The sequence below is a fragment of the Hipposideros armiger genome, unplaced genomic scaffold, assembly GCF_001890085.2.
Source record: "Hipposideros armiger isolate ML-2016 unplaced genomic scaffold, ASM189008v1 scaffold_870, whole genome shotgun sequence".
Taxonomy (NCBI): Eukaryota; Metazoa; Chordata; class Mammalia; order Chiroptera; family Hipposideridae; genus Hipposideros; species Hipposideros armiger.
Genome location: NW_017732220.1, coordinates 425839 through 448504, shown reverse-complemented (window position 1 = coordinate 448504; position 22666 = coordinate 425839). Strand labels below are relative to the sequence as shown.

The window sequence follows — 22666 nt, the reverse complement described above, 5'->3', positions numbered from 1 at the left end:
TTTCGTCAAGGAAAGACACTGCCTTTGCAACGAAGGGTTTCTGTGACAGAAGGCAACAACTATGCTCCGTCCGCCCCCTTTCTTCCCTTAGAAAAAAAAATCAAACAAATCACTAGCATGGGAAGGCGGGATACTTTTCTAGAAGGAAGGCATGTTTCTAGACCCTTGCCCTCCCCACATTTATTTCCTGCTGATGTTTGTTTACACTGCGGTGGTTACTAGCCCTGGTGACATCACCTAAGTCACGTAGCTCCCACTTCTGGGGGGGAATATATGTCCTAAGGCTGCCCAGGTTCTCAACGGATCAAAACATCTACACCCCATGGAAATTATTTCAATGTATTATTTCTGCATTTTATCCTTATGAAATTGAATGTGTTGATTTACATAGTCATTTTCTTTTAAGAACATCAGCATTTTTGGTTATCTATCTATCTATCTATCTATCTATCATCTATCTAATCTATCATCTATCTATTGCAGGTAACACCAAATCCATGTTTCCATAAGGTCTGCTAAATGCCTGTTAATTATCCAGGTTTCCCTTATGGTTTCTTCTTCAGTATAGACTACTAAAGTGTTATTTGCTGAAGTGTTAATTGCGAATCCATAATTTCATACACTGCAAGAACAACAGAAACACATTTTATTAAGACTTCTTTCACATGTGAGAACTGCACGGCGTTACAACAAAGCCCAGAGCATCGCTTTTAGTAGAGCAGGCAGAGAGCCAGAGTCCATGATGTTCAGAAACAGTAGGGGCTCGTGGTCCAAAAAGGGATCCTCCTCCCCTGTAGTTTTTCCCAGATTCTTTTTTTTACAGACCACTCATAATTCTGAATTTAGAACACAAAGTTCTACTGTGTCTACTTTCCTTTGCTATACCTGCTAATAGAAACATTTCATTTTATGGCTAAATATGATATTTATGAAAATGGATTAGTCACCCTGAAACTTATGTTCACATTATGATGGAATATCAATAACTAAAACCAGCCTTTTAAAACAATGGAAGTTTATTTTAAGTCCAGAACTTACTTTAATTGAAACTGTATATATATATATATATATATATATATATATATATATATATATATATATATATACTTTTAACCTAGATTTGGAAATTCTAATTTGATTTTCTAGCAACAGTAACTTAGTTTTGTATATGTGAGTTTTTTTATTTTTCAAAACGCCTTCACATTTTAACACTTCAATTATCTGCTTGAGTTAGAAAATCACTATTATATAATATCTATTCTGTTGAGGAGTAACTTTGGTACCAGAAAATTATTTTGTTCAAATTCACATAGAAAGTTAGTGGCAAAACAGAAACAGAATTCAGAACTTCAAAGGTCTGCTACACATCTATAGGGGTTTTAAAAATATGTCATAAGATACAAACATTTTTAGCCAATAGTTATAATTCAAATGACAGAAATAGTATTTTGTCTCTTCTGAATTTGTTGAACACATCAATACTATATGGCCAAAATAGACATATGACTTGAACAATAAAGGACCCAGCATTACAAAAATATGTTAAATTGAACTACAATTTACATTTAATATGTACTAGAGGTAAACTATTGATCAGTAGGAGCATTCAAATTTTAACATTTCATTACATATAATTCACCTTACAAATTAAGTCTTCCCATTAACATTCCTCTAACACCCATATTACTAGTGAGATGTCAATGGTTATTTTTAAAAATCACCTAACCCTATAATGAGTAATTTACTTGCCTTTTCAAGTTTCTGATTGACTTATTACGATTTCTCTCTCTGTCTTCTCTCTTCTCTTCCGTCTTCCCCATCCTCACCCCTCCCCCTCCCTCTCTCGTTTTTGGTTTATTTTCTGGGCATTACTTGAGGATTGCTTATGAGTTTGTGCCTGGACTGCGGTTCCTCCTGTCCGCCATACCCGCTGACAGAGCGATGACTTTTATTTTTACCATGCTCACATCGGTTCCTCAAGTCAGGTAGCAGGAGCACCACTCCCTGAACTCTGCCTGTTCTAACTGCTCAAACACGGACGTCCTGACTGCATTGTGTCTGCACGAAGCCCCTTCATGGGCATCACTCTTCACTTCCATCCTCTGCCTTCATCCCCATTTTCTGTTGCTTCTTTCTTTTCCTTAGCTCTCTTTTCAGCTCCGACTGCTTTTCTATGTCTGCAGAGGATAACCTGCCCCCACACCAACTGGCATGCGGCTTAAAACATGAACATCCCTGGCTGTCCTCAGCATTTAGTTATTTGTGAAAGATTTTCTCGCATCCTCCGCTTCTTCACCCTTTGTAAATCCTGCCAGCTGGGTGGGTTCTCTACTGCCAGACTGCTGAACATCGCAAAAGAAAGTCATATAACCCTGGCAGCTAGTTACACTAAAAATTCATGCTGTTTAAGCTCAGCCTGAACCTCGGTACTGTGTGGCAACATTTTTAGTTTTATTGTTAACTGATTTTTCACTGCAGCCACACAGAAAATGCTGCAAATCTCCTCCAGGGCCATAAATCTGAACCGCAGTCACAAATTACCTCCCGTCCCAATTTACTGATTAAGTCAAGATAATCAAATATGAGTGAGTGCCTTTGGTCTTCTTTGCTACACTTAGAAGTTTAAGTGCACCCCACTCCCCCCCTACACACACACACACACACACACACACACACACACACACACACACACACATATCTTGTCTCATTCTTTTTGACTTCTTCCAAGCCTAGGAGAAAAGCTCCTCACTCATAGGACCCAAACTCTTGTCCATTGAGATTAATAACCAGAAACCTCATTTAAATTGGAGTTGGAAGGGCCTGTAGGGAGGGCTCTCATCCCATAATAGGCACTTTCCATCTCCACCAGGAGGATGTTTTTCTTACTCTCTTACTCCAGCAGGAAGGAAGATCTTCTCCCCAGAACCACTCAGCCAATGAAAAGCCACTACACGTTGAGCTTCCAGTTTCCTCCAATGGACTCTTTGCTAACAACAGCCCCTCTGAACCCTTCTCTCCTTTGTTCTCTGGACTTCCATTTGGTTGCCATTAGATAGAATGTCCGGAATTGCAATTCTTTGTTGTTCCCTAAAAAAACCCATTTTGCGGGAGACAGATCTGGCTATTTGTTTAAGGTCAGCAGTATGTAGCGTATCTCATCATTTTTTCCTTCCTCTGGAAGAAGCCTGACCTCTCCCGCATCTTAAATCTGCCTCCTTTCTGAGAGGCACCCAAGTGAGTGTCGCCCAGCCTTCAAAAGCTTTCCTCCCCAGTCTGCCCTCTGACGCTGCAGCGTTATTTCCCTCTCTTTCCCAGTGACAATAGGCTCTGTATATTTGGTTAACTTTTTTATTTTTCAAAATGCTTTTACATCTTCACACTTCAATTAACAGCCTGAGTTATAAAATCACTTCTGTATATCATAATATCTATTCTACCGATCCATGAATTCCGTACTAGACGTCCCCAAAGCCTATCTACCTCGGCTGCTTCTACTTCCTCATAAATTACTTACTCCTCCAATCCCATGCCAACAAACTTCAGACTTCACCACTTTTCTGAAACTGCTTTTAAATCCACCAATGCTGTTTTGGCCACTAAATCTAAATGCCTTTTCTTAGACTCCCTCCTCCTTTTAACTTTTTGGAAACACCCGCCTTGACTTTTCTCTTTGGCTGTGACCTTCTCTGAAAATTCACCAAATGTCTGATCACTCCACCTTCCTTTTATTTCATTTGTCCTTCCTTCTCTCTTACCCCCTCCCTGCCTCACTTTCAGCCCAACACCATTCAATACAGGCCTTCTATGAGGGCTTAATAAATTGTGCTCTGGAATTAGGCTCCTGGGGCCCAGACCCTGACTTGACCACAGATGGGCAGGTTGACCACAACCTGGGCAGGCTGTATAAAAGGTCTGAAGTTGCTCTGAAGAATAAATGAGCTTATGCATGTAAAACAGGGAGAAGGGTGCCCAGCAAATAATAAATGCCCAAAATTATTAGTATGATTACCCTATCAGCACTTTCAAAGCTTCATATTATTTAATTCCCAAATTTCTCCTCCTCCTGACCCTTCTTGTTAATGATGCTATTACCCTCTTTCGGAATCAGATTCCAAGCACGAGTCGTCTTTACCCCTCCCTCTCCTCCTTAACCAAATCTGTTGACCCTTCTATTATGTCTTTTTCGTTAGTTGGCCCAGGTCATTTGCAGTTTATGATAACCTTCAAGTGAACTTTCTTCCTCCATTCTATACATTTTACTATTAGAGTCAATTTCCTACTGTGATTATGATCTGGTTGCTCACTCATCTGCTCAAAAACTTCAACTGCTCCCAACTACCTCTGAAATGAATCCCAATCCTTTGTATATGATGCTTAAGACTCTCCGTCGATTAACCCCAATTCACCCCTCCAGTTCTGCTGCTTGTACCTCCTAAGGAAATTGCTCCAAACCTACCTGGACACTATTTTCAAATCTGCTGTGAACTTTTCTACCCCAAACATTTGTTCATGATCTTCCCTCTGTCTGAAATATTTTCCCATTCCACTTCTTCCCGACAAAATTCTACCCATACCTCAGGCTTAGGGCGCTTGGAAGAAATCAATTTCCGCTTTTAATTCATACAGCCCTTTGCATCTCTTATGATATTTATTTGTTTCCACACTGTTTTATTATATGAATCTATATTTATCTCACTATTGGAATGTAAGTTCTGCCAGACAGGAACTGTATCTTTTCTGCAGCCATTACATAGAACAGACACTTAGTAAGTGCTGAGTGAATTAATTGATAAATCAATCACTCTTCCAGAGACCCAGACACAGTTCCTTTGATTAGATTTGACTTTATCAAGCAATATTTCTATCCACTTTTAAACATGTCTCATTGTAGGCCTACACTTAAGATAAAACAGATGCCTCATGTAAGATCACATAAAGGATAATGATAATAATTGACTAAAGATGTGTAATCACAGATACAGGAAAAGCAAGATTCTATTCAAAACTTTTAAATCTTTTAAGCATTTTACATTTTTGAGCTTCTCCTAGGTTGTCTATTTCCTTTTCCACACTTCAGCTGGGCTTGCAGACTTCTAATTTTCTTACATAACTTCTTTAGCAGGTTCCAAGTGTTTGGTAATATGTGTGCTTGCCCTTGTGCTATCAAGAGCAACAAGCGCTCCAAAAATGATGTGGCTTCATTTGTTTTAATTTCAACATCAATTTGAAAACAACCAATGAACCAAGAATATTTCTTGGCCACATTAATTTATTTTCATATATTGCTTTAAAATCGGACTGATTTGTTTCCTAAGACAAAATGATATATTAAAATTATTTTTTTTCTTAAGAGTTTGGTAAGAAGCTGCTTCTCAGGCAAGGTTTCTTCCACCTATTTTTTATCAATCTTTGTAAAATGCACTAAGAGCCTTCCAGAAGATACAGAAGATTCATAAATGGTAAAGACTAAATCTGATATGAATTTTTCATCATCATCAAGCCAGGGTTTTTAGAGTGCATGCAATTTAGAAGCTCTGGTGCTGCGGTCCAGGCTTCTGACTAAAGGTGCTCTCTGGCAATCTTCGTTAGAACCGGGGAGCTCCAGGGCTCACCAGAGGACATCACCATCATCCTCAACAACAAATGTCAAAACAAAAAAAGGACAAAGGGACAGGTGGGCTGGTATATGTAAGGCAACTAGCATTTACTGAAACTCTATGTTGTGCTCATTTTCATAGATGTGAAAATGAAAAGTTAATTAAGTACTCTGTTAGTTAGAGGCTGACATGAAGTCAGCATTAAGTTTCCACCATACAAAGCTTTTAAAGATAAATATTACACCTAACCCATTGATAATATATATTATATTATCAATTTTCTAGAGGAAATAAAGAATCCTGTCTTTTGGTCTGAGGTTTTATATTTAGACGAGTGCATATATTTTAAAGTCTATATAGTCTTATAATGGCTGCCTGAGCCAAAGACATACACTGGACCAGAACAAATCTTGTTGCTACCCTGAGTCAACACTGTGTGTGTGTGTGTGTGTGTGTGTGTGTGTGTGTATAGTAGTAGAAGACAGTTGTAGTTGCAGTGGGGGAAGGAAGGGGTTGGGTTGGGGTGCTAAGGAAGGTGGAAAGAAAAAAGATGGACAATAAAGTTTTAAGTTATGTTCTAACTGTATTCCTTTTAGTAAAAAATCAATACATGGAAATGGCAGGTGAGCTGTCAGTTGTTTCTATATTAAAAATAAAAACCCTACAGTATTCCTTAACTTAAAGATTATAAAACCTTATAAAAGATTTATCTTAGAAAGCAAAACAGTGGCATTCATGCACATGACAATATGAATAAGGAATTTTTACTTAAACTATTTTCTTCAGAAGTGGCAAACATAAATATGCTTATTTAGTTAAGGCCAAAATAAAAAAAAACAACTAATAAAATCAATACAATTAAATGTTTCCTCAGTGATTTATTAGACTTAACTTGCCTATATGAGAAGACTGCTGGAAGAAAAATCCCATGTGGAAATTGTGTAATTGTTTCTCCAAATACACACCTCTTTAATTCTAATGATGGATTTCACTTTTAAAACTGTATGTGGGCTTATTTCATTAAAATATATCTGACTAGCCTTGCTGGAATCTCAAATGGCTCACAGGGATCATTTATTCAGGCTCTAAAATCCTGAAGAGCTGCCAGAGAAGAACAGAGAAGAAGACTAATAGTGAGACAAGGTTTAAAGGCTTCGACAGCTGGAGATGTACCATCCAGGGTTCTCGTCCTCACCCCACGGACGGCTCTGGTTTCACTAACTGGTTCCAACATTTCTAATACAGAAAACATGATTTAAAACTGAGCTACGATTTTAAAACCACAAAAACTGAGCTACGATTTCAAATCCCAAGACGAGTAATTGTAATTTACGGTACATGAATTCACAAGTACATAGAAATTCATAAGCAGTTTTCTCTATTTTTTTAAAAGTAAATTTCTTATACCAATTGTTGAGTTGTTTCTCCATAAGAAATAGTTAAAAATAAATTCTTTGAGACAACTTACATAATTGTTCCCCAACTTTCTGGGACAGGGAAAAAGCCACATTTTTGCCAGATGGAATCTCAGTAAGTGATCACTGCCAATAAATAAGTACTCGAGCACATTTTTCCTGGAATGGGACTCCCTGGGCATGACTTTCTCCAAAGCTCCCTTGGGAGTCCAGATAATAGCGTTTCTGTTCTCATAAAATAAGTCATGCCCCATACAACAGCTGCTACCACACCTGAGATCAGCTGCCTTGCATTGTCCCAGGGACCTTTCACCCTGTTAAATGAGATTTCCTGGCCGAGGAGAAGCAGGCTGCATCAGACTTCCTTAGAGAAATGTCAAAATTGTTTAGTGTGATATGCTAACCGACTGGCTGTTTCTGTATCCACAAAACATAAAATAAACTTCGTATTCGTGAGACATGAAATACTTACTAAGCATGAGCACAAAAATCTCTCAATATCAAATCAATGCACTGTCTGGTAAAATCTATTTACCTCAACACAAAGTGGCAACCAAATATATGAATAAGTAAAAATATATTTAAAAGCAAAATAAGAGGAAGTAGTGATTATTTGTGTTACCAAGAATAGGTCACATTAAAAAAAAATCACGATAGTAGTGCCTTAAAGTGTACGTCACTAGTGCATTTTAAGTGATCTGATTTAAAAAAAACTTAAATTCAATGTCTGAGAGAACTGGACCCACTGCATTAAATAATTGTGTATGTGTTATATCTTTATTTTCTAGTGCTATTCATGTATAGAGAGAGCATTATTAGAATGCATAAAGAAACTCACTGAATTTCAGCGAGGAGACATGTAAGTTGGAAAAAGAAATTTCAAATAAATTAGAAAATAAATTGGACTTAAAAATTAATAAATAATCTAATAAAATCAATGGTCTCACAAATTGGCAATGCAATTGATTTATTATTTAAATAGATAAAGAAAATGCATTGAAAATAAATAATTTTCCAAAATATTACTTCAAGAAGATAACTCTAAAACAAATCAATCTAACTTCAAAAGTCTGCAAACAGCCTAATGAAATACTTTTGAATAAGTATGAGTGCTTCTGGAAATAATATCATCCTAGACTTCAAATCACTCTATATAAATGGTATAGAATCTGCCCAAGCCAATAATAACTGAATGGATAGTTTGTTCAACTAAAAAAATGTTTAAATGAGATAATATTGTTTCTCTCTTTTTTTTCCTGTCCATTAGCCCACTATCACCACTTAGTCTTTTCCATGCCCCTCACCCTAACCCCCTTGCCCCAGTTTACATTTTTATTAGTTAAGCTTTGGATTACAGCTTTTTCTCCCTAATAGGTTTGCTTGGCCTTTCCCATACTCAATCCAGATTGTACAGAATTGATCTTCCCAAAACACTGCTTTAATAATGTCAAAAAGCTTTGATTGTTCTTCATAGCTTACGAAGTTAAATCCAGATTCTACACACACACACCAGAGCCCTTCTGCTCCACTGTGCTGCACCATTCTTTCGCATGAACTGGGTGTGCACGCAGGCTGAACTTCCTCGCCCACTCGCGCTTTGTTTTCCCATTTTCTCTGTTTCAGGCACTTCTCCTAGCCTGAAATCCCCTTTCTACCCCATATCCACCCATCCAAACATAGCATAGCCTTTGGGCTTCTCCTATGCTGCTCTCCTGGATTCCCCCATTCAGGGGGATTTTGTCCTGAATGAGTGAAGATATAATTACCAAGTCCAAAAGGAGTTCAGTTGTCACTCTACATGATTTCTCTAAAATCTGACAATTACTACTTCCTCCTTGAAGCGTTTATCATCCTCGATTTAAAAGACAACAAAAACATTTTTATTATTATAAATTATACAGTATAAGTTCACACAGAAAACTTAGAATACACAGACAAGATGGTAGAGCTGAAAACAATCCCATCACTTGCATAACCAGTGTTTAATATGAGTCTGTATTCTTCCTATATTATTCTATACTCTATTTCTCCTCTCTATATAATATGTAATAATATACAGAGATGAACAATATGAATGTACTTAACACATTTAAAAATGGTTGAAATGGTAAGTTTTAGGTTGTGCATATTTTACCACAATAAAAAAATATTGTATTATGCACTATGTACTGTTTTATAACATTATTATTCATTTAATAATCAATAATATCTGATATTTCTAATCTTCAAAACTATTTTTTATGCTTGTCATCACATTTTTATCCATGATGTTAAGTTTAATCATTCGGTTTAAGTGGTAACTGCCTAATTTCTCCATTGTAAAAGGACCTTTTCTCTTTGCAATAAAAAATTATCTGTGATATAATTTGAGACTGCAAATTTAGATTCCAGATGTATTTTGAGCATACAGTTTGAAGGTAGAGCCAACAGGACTTGATGATGGATTGGCTGAGAAAACTAGAGGAATCAGATTTTTGGCTTGAGTAATTGGGTGAGTGATGGTACAAATTATTGAGATGGGGGAAAACTTAGGTAGATATGGTATTGTCTTTTTTAGGCAGGAGTGTAAATCAGGAGTTCTGTTTTATATAGACTGATTGTGGGATGCTCATTAAATATCCAAAGGAACATCTCTGGTAGCCAATAGGCAGGGCCAGCCTCATTGGCATGTGAAATATTCAGTCTCACAGGGCCCAGTTCAGAGAGCCCCATGCTTGGTTTAATGATCTGCTGTCGCTATCCTGAAATTTTTAATAATTTTTAACAAGGGGTCCCACATTTTCACTTTGCATTGTGGGGGGGGGTACTTGAAAATTAAGTAGCTGATCCTACCAAATGGATATAGCGGTTTGGAGTATAATGGAGAGGTTGGAACTAGAGGTATAACATTGGTGGTCATATGAGTAAAGATGATATTTAAAAACATGGACCTGGATGAAAGCATCCAAGAATGAGCATAGCTTGAGAAGAGGTCATAGGACTGAGCCTTGGGGTGAGGGGGTGGGGGGGTGTTCCATACTTGAGAGCCTGAAAGAGAAAATCGGGGATACAAATAAGATGAAGAAACAGTGTCTAGTAAGACTAGAGGAAAAATAGGATAGTGTGTTGTTGCAGAAGCAAAGAAAAGAAAGTGCTTCAAAAGGGAGTGATCAGTTGGGTCAAATGTTGCTGAGAGAGAGTAACATGAAAACAGTTGACGGACCTTTGGATTTGGCAAGATGGAGATTGTTGGTGTCCTCAACAAGGACAATTTCAATGGTGAGCGAGTTGAAGGAAGAATAGGAGGAAAGGATATGATGACAGCAAGTACACATAATCCTTTACCAGAGATTTTCTCTGAAGGAAAAGAGGGATAATGTTTCTAAGGAGGGATTAAAAACAAAGTATTGAGAGCTATTATTGCACGTTTCTAGTTGATGGGAAGAATCTAGAAGGGAGAAATTGATGTCAGAGGAGGGAGGTGATTACCGAAACATAGTCCTTGAGCAAGTGAGCGGGAATGGGAGTCACAGCACACAAGGAGGTCCAAGTTCAGTTCATCTACTGTAATAGGAGAGAAGGCAGCGTGTAAGAGTATCCAAATATGGATACACTAGTATCCATATCTGGGAGGTAGGAGAATAAGAGCAGTTTTTTTCTGAGTGCTGTTGTAAAAGAAGATAAAATTTTTGGATTGTGCTGTAATATTTTATAGATCTAAGCCATGTTCATTTCTCTATTAAATTGAAGTTCATGTTTTCAGAAAGCAAAGGTGGTTGAGAAGAGAAGAGCTAGGATGCTAACTCAGTTTAGTTTTTCTTTTTCTAAAATCAGGTTCAGATTTTTGACAAGGGAACCAAAAAGACAATTCCAAGGGAAAAGAATAGTCCTTTCAGCCAATGGTGCTGGGACAACTGGATATCCACATGCAAAAAGGTGAAGTTGGACCTGTACCTCACACACCATATGTAAAAATTAACTCAAAATGATCATATACCTAAACTTAAGAGCAAAACTATAAAACTCTTAGAAGAAAAAACAGATGTAAATCTTTATGACCTTGGGTTATGCAATGGTTCTCAGACAAACATCAAAATCATAAACAACTAAAAAATGGATTAATTGGACTTCATCAAAATTTAAAAACGTTTGTGTTTCAAAGGGCATTATCAAAAAAGTAAAAGACAACCCACAAAATATGTGAAAGTATTTAAAAATCATATATCCGATAAGGGTTAGTATCCAGAATATATAATGAACTCTTCCAACTCAACAATAAAAAGACAAATAACCTAACTAAAAAAATGGGCAAAGGATTTGAACTGACATTTCTCCAAAGATATACAAATGGCTCAAAAACACATGGAAGAGGGTCAGCCGAGTGGCACGATGGTTAAGAACTGGCTTGGGATGCCAGAGGGCCCCGGTTCGGAGCCCACATATGAGGGCCAGCGACGCTGCCCTCTACAGCTAAGATGCTGAACAACAGCTCAACCTGGAGCTGGGCTGCTGTGAGTCCCTGGCGACGGCGTAGGCTGCAGTCCCTGTGGCCGTCCAGAGGCCGGCGACTGATCTGCCTTGCCCGGGAAGAGCGCAATGATGGTGCCAGCTTGGGCCAGTGAAGCAACATCCTCCACAACTAGACTGAGGAGTGAAACGACAGCAACTTGTCTGTTCCCCTTCTTTCAATTCCCCAGCACTGTTCCCATCCCCCCAATTCCCCATAAAAATCTTTAAAAACAAACAAACACAGAAGAATGTTCACCATCATGAGTCATCAGGAAATTGTAAATCAAAATTACAATTAGATAGCATTCTATACCCAGAAAGATGGTTACAATAAAAAAGAAAGTGTTAGCAAGGATGTAGAGAAACTGGAAACATCATACATTGCTGGTGGGAATACAAAATGGAGCAGTCGCTTTGAGAAACAAGTTTATTAGTTCCTCAAAAAGTTAAACATAGAGTTACCATATGACTTAGCAATTCCACCCCTTGGCATAAACCCAAGAGAACTAAATACATGTCCATAAAAAAATTGTACACAAGTGTTCATACTAGCATTATTCATAATAAACCCAAAGTAGAAGGAACCCAAATGTCCATGAACTGATGGATAAACAAAATGTTTAGTAGAATATTATTCAGCCATAAAAAATAATGAAAATGATATATGCTATAATATATCAAGACATATGCTAAGTGAAAGAAAGAAAACACAAAAGGACATATACTGCATGACTCTATTTATATGAAATGACATAGTTGGAGGGAACTTAATACAGAAGATGAAATTTAACTGACCATTGACAAAGTCGGACAAGGGCACTCCAGATAAAAGGAGCAACGTTAGCAAGGATATAGAAGTGTGAAATAATGTGGTTGTAATGTAGCCAGGGTATAGGCTAAGGAATTGCAGAAAAGTAAGTCAGGAAGGTAGGCTGAACTAGATTTACAAAAGCCTTGATGCCCCTGAACTTTATTCAGTGAGAAGTCCTCTTTGCTTTTATAGCATCTCTTTTATGCCACCTTTAAACTTCCTATGTTACATATTTTTGTTAACCACATATATGTTTGTCTCACTTTATGGACTGGGAGGCTCCTAAAGATTAGAGACCATGCCTTAGTTCTTTCTGGCTACTCAGGGCCCAGTGCAAAATGTGCAGTACATAGACTGTGCCCACGTAGAGTTTGTTGGCTTTGAATTACTAAGATAAATTCAGTTAACACCACAGTAATCCAGATATACTCTGGTGATCTATATGCTACTAGAAATGATCTGCAAATGTGATCATAAATTTCCTTACCCTTAGTTACCTTCTCTTTCCCAAATCACCTATACTGTAAACAGACTTAGAAAAACACAATCTATTTTTTTTTTAATTGAAGTTTGAGTTCCAGCGAAATGTCAAAATTTGAATAGTCAGAGCAATTGTACTGAGCGGCAGATTTTGGTGAATGGGCAGAGAACTATTTGTTCTTTAATAATCAAAATGCTTAAATATCAGAGACTTTCATTTTAAACTACTATAAGAATCAAAAGAGATTGAAATCAAACACTGGACAATATTTTTATTAGATATTCAGCTTATATGAAATAGCTTATCTGAGAAGACCTTGGAATATTTATCATGGGAGCTAGTGGTTAAAAACAGAGCAGAAAACTATCTGTAGAGATAGATATTTTTTCTAATCCAGTCTGAGATCTTGGGGCCTTTTTCAAACCTTTTCTTTTCTATAAATCTTTATTTTGAAGGCCAGAGCGTAAGAACACCTCAGAAAATGGTAGCTCTGTAAGGGAGCTGTGTGGTGAGGCTGACCACTAAGGTTTTGCACAAGGTCATTTTAAACTCTCTTTTCCTCAGATGGGAGCGATTGCAGTAAACCCTGCAGTGTCAGCAGCACATTTATAATATTTGGCAAGTCTTCAAATTTTATTGTACATGGTATGGTTATGAAACTTGCAGCTAAGATTCCTAATTTCACTTCAGCTTCACCAGTCAGTAAAAAATTCTGAAACTTGGCTCCAAGTAGCTGAGAGTGAAACCCTAGAGGGAACAAACACGTGTTCAGGAAGTAATTGGAGTGCCCTTGAGGAAGTACAACAAACACAGGATAGTTGGGACTGCTTTCTGTTGCTGGCTGGGCTTCAGAAATGAAGAAAGTCACATTTAATTGCAGGAGGTAATAGGTTAGATAGCTTGAAGAACAATGGTTATGGTTCATATTGTTGAATGCTGATTCATTATTACTATCACTGCAAGTGTGAATCTTGGGAGACGTACTATTGTAATATGTGACTGATATATAAGTGTGGTTGGGCAAACATCACAAGGCACACCCTTTCTGCCACAAGGGCAGAGAGCTGTAGAGAGGTGCTATGAACCTCATAATGGAGTTCTCCTATGTAAATAAGCAGCACCTTGCGGACACAAGTGCAGCATAAAGGTCAGACCCTCCATGGGGAGATGGCACAGAGATTAAGTGGAGGCGATGAGAGGGCGCAGCTGTGCTGACTTCTGTGGCATCTCTAAAAGTGAGGGTATAGGGTTTCCTTGGGGAAGCACTCTCCAAAGACCACAAGAGAGAAAACTGACACATACAACTTCAAAATTTTAGATAAAGATAGTGGAATTTAAATCCAAATTGAGCACCACTGATAATATCACAACAATAATGACTATGGCTGCAGCAGTACGTATAGGCCTACTAGGTACTGTCGTGGATGTAAAAACAAACAAAACCCACAAAAAACATGAGACGTAGTCCCTCCCTCCGTCAGGAAGTCACAATCAGGTTGAAGAGAGAAATACAAGCACACAAAAGGATGAAGTAACTCAAGATAGAAGACAGGCAAGAAATAATTGTAAAATAATCAGAAGACATATTCAGAAGACACAATCTCAGCCTGCCAACTAAATATGTAATCTTGGATAATTCACCTAACTCAATAACTATTTGTGAAATGAATAACCTTTTCAGAATCATGGATTCTCCATTCAAGGTCACTTTTCAGATATCAAATTCTCTTTACAGGGCTACCTGACATAACTGTGATACAGACAAAAATGCTACATGTGGAGTTATTATAATTTTTCCAGCATTATTGAGGTATAATTGACAAATAAAATAGTATATATTTAAGGTACCGAATGTGATTTGATATATGTGTACATTGTGACATGATTATGGCAATCAGGTAAATTAACACATCTATCACCTCACATAATTATGATTTTTTGGCGAGAACATTAAGATCTACTCTCTCAACAAATTTTATGTATAAAATACAGTACTGTCAACTATAGTATTCATGCTGTACATTAGACCCCAAGAACTTATTTCACCTTATTACTGAAAATTTGTACCCTTTTACCAACTTCTCCCCACTTCCCCCACTCCACAGCCACTGGCAACCAGTGTTCTACACTCTGTTTTTATGAGTTCAACTTTTTTAGATTCCACATATAAGTGAGATCATACAGAATTTATTTTCCTGTGTTTGGCTTATTTCACTTAACATAATGCCCATCAGGTCCATCCATGTTGTTGCAAATTACAGGATTTCCCTCTCGTGTGTGTGCATGCGTGTGTGCATATATTTGTATACTATATGTACACACGGGTATACAAGTTATTTCATATATATATATATATATATATATATATATATATACACAAGAAACACATACATATATACATATACAGTATGCACCCACAACGGAATTTTATACCATATTTTCTTTATCCATTGACCTACTGAAAGACACTTAGATTATTTCATATCTTGGCTATTATAAATAATGCTACAGTAAACATGAGAGTGCAGATATATCTTTGAGACACTGATTTCATTTCCTTTGGATATATGCCCAGAAGTGGAATTACTAGATTATATGGTAGTTCTATTTTTAATTTTCTTGAGGAACTTCCACACTGATTTCCATAATGGCTACATCAATTTACATTCTCACCAACAGTGTGTGAGGGTTCCCTTTCCTCCACATCCTCACCAACACTTGTTATCTCCTCTTTTTTATAATACCCATGCTAACAGATGTGAGGTGATACCTCATTGTGGTTTTAATTTGCATTTCCCTGATGCATAGTGATATTGAGCGTGTTTCATGTACCTGGTGGCTGTTCCTATGTCTTTAAGAAAATGCCTATTCAAGTCCTTTGCCCAATTTTTTTTTTTTTAAGATTTTATTGGGGAATTGGGGAAGGGAAAAATGTTGGGGAATTGGGGAAGGAGAACATTGTGTTTTTCCAGGACCCATCAGCTCCAAGTCAAGTTGTTGTCCTTCAATCTTAGTTGTGGAGGGTGCAAGCTCAGCTCTAAGTCCAGTTGCCGCTTTCAATATAGCTGTGGGAGGGTGCAGCCCACCATCCCATGCGGGAGTTGAACCGACAACTTGTTGTTCATAGCACCTACTCTAACCAACTGAGCCACCTGGCCAGCCCCCTTTGCGCACTTTTTAATAGGGTTGATTTTTGGTTATTGAATTGTATGAGTTCCTTATATCTTTCGTATATATATTAACCCCTTATCAGGTATATGGATTACACATATTTTCTCCCATTCTGTAGATTCCCTTTTCATTTTGTTGATGGTTGGTTTCCTTTGCTGTACAGAATCTTGTAGTCCCACTTGTTCATTTTTTTCTTTGTTGCCTGTACTTTTAGCATAATATAAAAAAATCATTGCCAAGACCAATGTCAAGGAACTTCTCCCCAATATTTTCTTCTAGGAGTTTCAGGTCTTACATTTAGGCCTTTAACCATTTTGAGCTTATTTTTGACTATGGTGTAAGATAGGGGTCCAATTTCATTCTTTTGCATGTGGATATCCAGTCTCCCTACAATTTTTTGAAGAGACTACTTTTTCCCTACCGTGTATTCTTGGTGTCGTTGCCAAAGATTAGTTGACTGTATATGTATGGGTTTATTTCTGGGCTTTCTATTCTCTTTCACAGGTATGTGTCTGTTTTTATGCCAATAGTACACTGTTTTGATTACTATATGTCTGTAATTTAGTTTGGAAACAGGAAGTCTAATGCCTCCAGCTTTGTTCTTCTTTCTCAAGATTGTTTTCTCAAGATTTCTGTGGCTATTTGGGGTCTTATGTGGTTCCACAGGGATTTCAGGATTGTTTTCTTCTAAGTTTGTGAAAAATGCCATTGAAATTTTGATAAAGATTGTGTTGAATCTGTATTTCTCTTTGATTAGTATAGACATTTTAACAATATTAATTCTTCCAATCTGTGAACACAGGATATCTTTCCATTTAGTTGTGTCTTCATCATCATTGTTTTCTGTTTTGCAGTTATTGTGTTTCTTTCTTTCTGTCTTTGTCTTCCTTTGTGATTTGTTGATTTTTTTTTTGTAGTGGTATACTTTGATTCCTTTCTTTTTATCTTTTGTATATCTATTAGAGGTCTTTTCTTTGTGGTTGCCATAGGCTTACATAAAACATATTATAGTTATAACAGCTTATTTTGAGCTAACAACTTAACTTTAATTGCATACAAAAACTACAATTTTACTTCTCTTTTGCCCTAACATTTTATGCTACTGATGCCACACTTTACATTTTTTATACTGTGGCCATTAACAAATTATTGTAGCTATAGTTATTTTTTAATTCTTGTTTTTAATTTTTACACTAGGATTACGTAATTTACATATCTCCATTATGGTATTACAGACTGGTTTCAGCAGATACAGACCTTCTCCTGTGTGGTCCGTGGGCTGATGGAATTACCTCTGGGATCTCAGTTAAGCGGGGTTGAAGCCAGGTCATGTGGAGGCTGCTGGGTCTGTGGTTGGACGACCTGTTACCAGTGGCTTAGATCAGCATGGACCCTGCCTGGTCCCAGGGAAGACGGGGCCGCCTCCAGGACCTTGGTCAGTAGGCTTGGCGCTGGAACAATGGTCTGCTTCAGGGTCCAAAGACAGTAGGCCTACTACCAGGTGTGTGAATGGATGTGGCTCCTGCCAAGCCCATGAGAGAGTTCGGCCAGGCCTCTGGGTGGGCAGGACTGGCCCCTGACTGTGGCTGAGATGGGCTAGAACGGAGTCACAGAGCTGCTTCAGGGTCCACAGCCGGGATAGAGGTCTGCAGCCCTGCCTCTAGGGCTATAAATGGGTGTGCCTCCTGCCAGATTCTTAGGTGGGTAGGACTGCCCCTGGACCATGAATGAGTGGGGTTGGAGCTAGATCCAGGGTGGCTCCAAGGATCCAGTCAGACCAAGTGCAATGAGTCTGCCTCTGGGGGCTCAGAAGAGCACGTCTCCTGTCAGGTCCCTGGGCGGGCAGTAATACTTCTGCACCACAGCTGGTAGGGGCTGGAGTTAGAAATAACACTACTTCAAGATCCTGTAAGACTGAAGTTGGTGGGCCTGCTTCTGGGGACATGGATGAATATGTCTCTTGCTGGGTCCTTGGGTAGGACTAAGGCTTCCAGACTAAGGCTGTGAGGGGCCACAGTCAGGTCGTGGTCCCCTTCAGGGTCCACAGCTGGGACTGACGTCAATGATCCTATTACCCAGGGCATGGGTGGGCATGGCTCCTCCTTGGTTCTTTGGAGGATGGTGCTGGTGGCAGGACGTAGCTGAGTACACAGGGTGATGGGCTGTTTCCAGGTCTGCAGGCATGATTATGGAACCACGGTTTGCGAACCTGCCACCAGGTGTGGCTATGCCTTCTCAAAATGTCCCTCCTTAGTCTTGGGCTCTACTGGGGTTTTGCAACCTCTTATCTGGATCCCAAAGCTCCCACAAAGGTATCTTTGTCCATGGATGGCTGCCATGTTATTATTGCTGTGAGGGGACACGAGCAGGGGACCTTCTAATTTGTCATCTTGCTTTATAATTTTTACAGCAAATATAAAGACAAATTCTGACAAATGATCTAATTTTGAAGAGAATATCTGAAACCAAAATAGTCCTGGAAAGTGTTATATAGTGGTTTTAGGTGTGAGAAAACGGCAGATATAGAGTTGAAAGAGAAGTGGATGGAAAACCAGGGAGAGGATAGAACAAGAAGTGTCCCGTAGGCTGGGCACATGTAAGCTGATAAACAGTTCTGAGCAGGAGTGTGATCTATTTTATACATTAGTGTCTGTAGAGATGGTAAGGAGTAGAGCAGTAATGAGGCAAAATAAAGACAGTGAGTTTTTCAAAGAGCATTCTGGGATTGGCTGGCTACGGCTAGGTGATAGGGGTGGGGGCCACGGAAGAGTATGAGGTATCTGAGGGACTAGGCTGACAAGTCCGTTAGTTAGAGTGACATATGAGTATGGCTCAGTAGAGCATTCTGGATGGGAGATAGATCTAGAAGTCATTGTACACAGTTAAGAGTTGAAGACAGAGACACAGGACTGACTTGGGTGAAGAAAATTAATCCAGTAGGTTAGTGGAGTGCAGGAAATATAGCAATTACCTAACCACAAGGTGCTGGAGGCCTAAATTAGAGTTGAGATCATGGAGAGGGGGAGGGAGATGGGAAAAAGGATGTTGGGGATACTGAAAAGGAAACACTGACAAGGTTTGGTGACTGACTATATAAAAGGGTTGAGTCTATTGGTTGAGAGAATGAATCACAAAGCCATGCCGGGAGAGAACAATGAGAAAATGAGTTGTGTTTGGACACAGTGACTTTATGGTAAAGGCTGAAGTGGAGATGGCCGGCAGGCACTGGATACTTAGAACTGAGTTCAGGTCCAAGACAGTGATTTGGAAATCACCATTTTGAGACTAGATTAGCTGTGGAAGGGACGGCAGAAAGAGGGGGAGCCGGTGGCGAAGGAAGGAGGCTTGGAGATCGCTAAATTTAGAGGCAGGAAGGAAAGCACAGTAGCAGGAAACAATACAGGGAATGGGGAGTTTTTAAGAATATGAGAAGTACCACAATATATTCAGGATGATGGAAACTGTTTTTAAAAAGTGCAAAAGTTAAAAAGTATGCAAAATACATTACTAAGTACACTGAAAAAAGTCTGGAAGAATATATAACCAAAACTATAATAATAGTTACACTTGGAGCAGAGAAGAGGGAATGAGAATTGTAGAGCAAGAGACTCAATGGTAACCTCAGTCTTATCAGTGTTTTAAATTTTTCTAAGAAGAATGTATTCTTTACGTAATCAGAAGTACTGAAAAATGAAACAAATAGATAAGAAAGCACGTTTAGAATACGTAGAACAACGCTTTCAGGCATAACCAGGGAAAGATGTGTTTTTAATGCAACAATGTAAAGTGATTTATTGTAGATTCCCTCGTTTATCTATCAAATTAAGAACACTTCTGCATCATAAGCAAAGATCTTTTAACTCTCTATTCTTCACTGTATTATTTTTTTTGGTAAATAATTGTCCTACTTGTAGCTAATTATTCATTCCCATTACAGAAAATGAAAACATTTTAATCAGCCTTAACTGCTTTATCTCTTTATGTAGGAGCCAAGTACAAAGCTTTCACTAATTGTTAGTATGTCTGTAGGATACTCGCCCATAGGAAAGGAGGCCATGAACTTCTGTTGTCACAGAAGCACACTGGGTAACTTTTCTAGTGAACAATGGACCTATGACTTTTTCTGTGACACTCCCAACATGTTGAAGCTATCTCTTTCTGTTTCTATGTCTCCCTGAAATACTGATGATCACTTCAATAACTTCTGATTATAGCACAGTAAATCGCAACCTGAAATCCTTCCAGAATGACCCAACAAAAAGCTTTATCCCTTCTTCTACTCCCTCCTATGAATCAGCTTTCTCAAGGACCTTTACCCCTGCTACTATGTTCTATTATATTAAATGAAAAGACGAAGGAACAAATTATCTTAAAATGTAACAAACACAACTTTCTCTTAGATAGCATTTACTTATAACAATAGTTCTTTGTTTTTAGCAATTTGCAATCGAGTGACTCTCTTGTTAAAGCATATCCATTACACCTTACCTCAACTTCTTTTTTTGTAATTGTATTTTTTAAACAATGTTATTGAGATATATTTTATATATCATAAAATCCACCTTTTCAAATGTATAGTTCAATGATTTTAGTAACTTTACCAAGTGGTATAACTATCACCATAAATATGTCTTAGTATATTTTCTTTGCTCCAATAAGGTATCTCATCTCAGGGTATTTATAGTTAAAATCTCTGTCCCTGGAGCCCCCTGCCTCCAGCCAATCACAACTCTATGCTTACATAATTTTGCATTTTTCTGGACAGCTCATATAAATGGAACCATACAATATATGGTTTCTTGAGTCTTTGTTCTGACTTTATAGAACAAAACTAGAGATTTTCCTTTGGCCATTAAGAAAATCACACATTTAAGGAAATACATTAACTTTCAAATAAAACACTACAATAAATACTATTTAACATCTAAAAGATTGAAAATACTAATCCTGCTCTTTACCTTCTAAAATTTAAAAATTCTGAAAGTCAGGGCCGGCCGAGTGGCTCAGTAGGTTAAGAGCTCACTCAAGAATGCAAGCTCTGAGCAACAGCAGTTCGATTCCCAGCCTGAGCTGAGCAGCTGCTGAGCTGCCAACAGGTGACAGGATGACTCAGCTTAAAAAAAAAATTTTTTTTTCTGAAAGTAATATTATAATATAGTTCTAGAAACATGAAAAAAGGATCATTTGCCTATTTCACATATTGAAAAAGAAAATAAGATAGTTATCCCTGAAGTTTCAAATTATTTTGACATTGCAAACTTTACATATACACAGGTCTTTTCCTTTAACTTTTTTAGGATGAATATATTACTTTCCCTTCAAGGATAATTTTTAAAGGCTTGTTTCTTCATATACTAGTTAATACCTGCAGTTTAGTTTTTGTTATTCTCTTCCTCAGTATCTTTTTTTTTTCCTCAGTATCTTTAAAAGGAAAAAATATAAGAACATCATGTGTAGTGAGAGGGACTGGAATGTTCCAGCCTTGTTTACGGGATGCACCTGTCCCATAACCTCCTTATTTTTCCAAGTGCCTCTGACCCACCAAACATGTACACTGTGCTTACACCGTAGAAAAGGGCACCCATTTACTCCTTTAAAGTAAGAATGACAGATTAAAAATTATGCTTTTCAGTCTATTGTGAATTTTAGTAACACACACATCTTAATTACAAAAATAGAATTCTTAACAGTATTTTAGGAATTGCTGCTGTCAGTTTTACATGATAAAGATGGATTAGTTAATGCTTTCATTGAATAATGTGAACATGTTACTAAGCATTTCTGTCTTTGGTTTGGAATTCAGTATAAAATAGATCATTCCACTAAGCTCTACCCAAAACAGGAGACGTTTATCCTTAAGCTTTTGTCATGAAGCCACTCCAATTGTGAGAGGTTCTATGAAGATTAGTAAAATGATTGTTGTTTATATATACAGTCTCAATGACAATTTTAGACAATTACAGGACTACAGAAAAATGTTATTCACCTAAATAAATAATGTTCCAAGATACAAATCAGCCGATGAACAATAAATGAAACCTAGCTCTTCTTTGGACTCTCAAAATATCATATTTTAAAATGTGTTACTTCTCTATCCTTTTATTTTTACTGCCACTGTCTGAAGAGCAGAAAAATAATGAACACTTGCTAATAACAATTCATATTTCTACTACATATGAAGAAGAAATGGGACTATGTGTAAGAATTGAAACTAAGAAGAAAAAAGATCTAAGTGAGTCAACCTTGGGAAAAATACTGGACAAGTTCTATATTCTAAAAATTCAAAGCTATCGAAAACACACCTTTAGCCAAAAATCACATCTCAAGAGCCCTAGAAATCAACCTTTAACCTGTTGTTGAAAAATCATAAGACACTTTATCATTCTGGAAATCTCAGTACCAAAGTTTCTTTCTTGGTTTTACCTTTGTTGTTAACTGATATGGTAACAGCTGAATACCAAAATGCTATGTATAAATGTGTTAAACAAATTTTAACAAGTGCAAACAGAAGGATTTAATTTTTCTTTTGTAAAGTAAACCAAACTGACAAGATCATAGATCAAACAAATAGATTTTGCTGAATTGCCTTTTTTTCTTTTTCAAAGAGCAACAAGAAAGAAAGAACGAAAGAAAGAGAGAGCGAGAGCGAGAGCGAGAGCGAGAGCGAGAGCGAGAGAGAGAGAGAGAGAGAGAGAGAGAGAGA

At 37.7% G+C, this 22666-nt stretch overlaps 1 protein-coding gene across 5 annotated transcripts in view; it reads right to left on the bottom strand.

Moving 5' to 3' along the window:
• Window positions 1-22666, bottom strand: part of FAM13A (family with sequence similarity 13 member A) — a 281449-nt gene that overhangs the window by 91754 nt on the left and 167029 nt on the right. The gene's annotated exons all lie outside the window — the stretch shown is intronic.